We start from the raw sequence: 2350 nt of genomic DNA on the forward strand, positions 1-2350 counted from the left end.
ATGTGTTGGTCATTGGTGAGGCTGGTTACAGAATACATGGGGCTTCGTTGTATTATTTCCTCTACTTTTGTGCGTGTTTGAAAATTTCCGTAACAAGAAATTTTTTCTATTCCTGTGATTTGGGTGAGGAGTTCATAAGCATGATGACGGACCCCGTAGGTTCTATATGGGCTTGCTCAAGCAGCTTCCTCTCTTCAACGAACTGCTCTGAAAATTCTCCCTGAGTAGGATAATTGTTTAAGTAAATGAAAACTTCAGGGCCGGGTGTCATTTGTCAGGTCAAATGTCCCTGAATATCCCAGTGCTTCTTTCAGGTCATACTGGCACAGTAAACCCTGTTTTAATGTCTCTCCAGAGGGCTGGAGACAGTGAAGTGCAGGCTAACTTGCAGTGAGTGTACTGTCTTGGAGCTGACGCCTAGATTGATGTACCTTGTAGGACAGAACCTTCCATTCCAGTCTGCAGAGTTTCAGGTTCAGACCTAAAATCTGTCTCTGAAATGCCACCCACACTTGTTGAACAGCTGCTCAGTCTCAAGTTAGCACCCAAGTAAAACATAATAATGTGGGTTGTTTTTTTAAGGCCTCGCTCCCTTAATTTTGTCATGCTGGCATCAGCACCATATGCCCACTGGTGTGACAAATTGAGAAGAAAATGTTTCTATGACTGTGTGGCTGGTTTTTAAAATAACTTATCTAATGAGCCAGCTGTGATTAGACAAAAAAAAAATAATCATTTCTGCGTTTATTTTATCCTAAACAGTTCTCAAATATTATTCTATCTTTTCAAAACTGTAATACAGATATCCTAAAGATGGCCCATTTGATAGGTTCTNCATCTGGTCCTGGACTTTTGCTTTTGGGGAGGTTTTGGATGATTGTTTCAGTTTCCTTACTATTGATTGTTCTATTTAGATTTTCAAGTTCTTCGTGATTCAGTCTAGGGAGATTATATATTTCTAACTTATTTTTTCTAGGTTATTGAATTTGGTGGCATATAGTCTTTCATAGTATTGTTATATGATCCTTTTTATTTCCGTGCTGTCTGTCATAACTTCTCTTTCATTTCTGATTTTGTTTTTTTGTGTCTTTTCTCTTTTTTCCTTAGTGAGTCTAGGCAAGGGTTTGTCAATTTTATTAATCTTTTCAAAGAACCAGCTCTTTGTTGTATTAATATTTTCTGTTGTCTTTTTTGTTTTCTATTTCATTTACTTCTGCTCTAATCTTTATTGTTTCCTTCCTTCTGCTGACTTTGGGTTTTATTTGTTCTTCTTTCTTTAGTTCTGTTAGGTTGTTTATTTGGATTTTTCTTGTTTCTTGAGATAGGCCTATAATGATATAAATTTCCCTCTTATTACTGCTTTCACTGCATCCCAAAAATTTTGACATGTTGTATTTTCATTCTCATGTGTTTTCTATTTTTTATGTCTCCCGTTATTTTATCTTTGACCTCGTCATTCTTTAGTAGCATGTTGTTTAATCTCCACATATTTTTGGTTTATCCTGATTTCTTTTTGCATTTGATCTCCAATTTCAAAGCAATGTGGTCAGAGAATTTGCTTGGTATGATTTCAGTCTTCTTAAATTTGTTGAAGCTGGTTTTGAAACAGCGATTTCCAGCAATCCCATTTCCAAAGCGCTGTCTGGTGCCAGTGCAGGGGATTATAGGGACCATACTGAGACGCTGCTCATAGCCATTATGTTATCAAAAAGTCTCAGATGGTCAGGGGTGAGCATTGACAGCCTCGTCTCCTCTCTTAAGAGCTGTCTGCATCTCACTGAAGCCAAGTCCTACAGGGTGGGTGCCAGCAGGAGCTCTTCCCAAAACAGACATCTGTCCCTGGAGAGGTCACCTAGCTGGTCACATAGCCAGGAGAGCAGCAGGATTCTCTGGGACCTGCTTCATAATGAACATTAGCGTGATGATGATTTCCAAGACAGGAGCTAAGAGCATGGGAGATACTAGAATAGAGAATGGGACCCGCACCACTGAGAAAGGAGTCTGGTTGGAAGCAAGTGCTTTTTAATAGACTTGCATCTCTTCCCTTTCATCAGAACTGACGTACAGAGGCCTCTCCACCCCTTCCCCTTCCTCCAAGCCCTTAAGCTGCTCCAGACACCCAGAGAATACCCCCTGCCACACAGCATGGAAGATTTGCTGGCATCCCTCCCAATCCCACATGTCCTATTTGCCAGTGTAAAGAACCCATCAGATAGACTGTAAGGAAAAGAAAGGGATGATTAGGTTAAAACTTAAACTACATCTTTTTCTTTTTAGTGGGCAAGACTATCTTCTAATGTCCAGGGATATTTTATCACAATTGGGTGATAAAGCTATTTGCAAAGCAGCA

Source organism: Hipposideros armiger, unplaced genomic scaffold (genome assembly GCF_001890085.2).
Source record: "Hipposideros armiger isolate ML-2016 unplaced genomic scaffold, ASM189008v1 scaffold_1265, whole genome shotgun sequence".
Taxonomy (NCBI): Eukaryota; Metazoa; Chordata; class Mammalia; order Chiroptera; family Hipposideridae; genus Hipposideros; species Hipposideros armiger.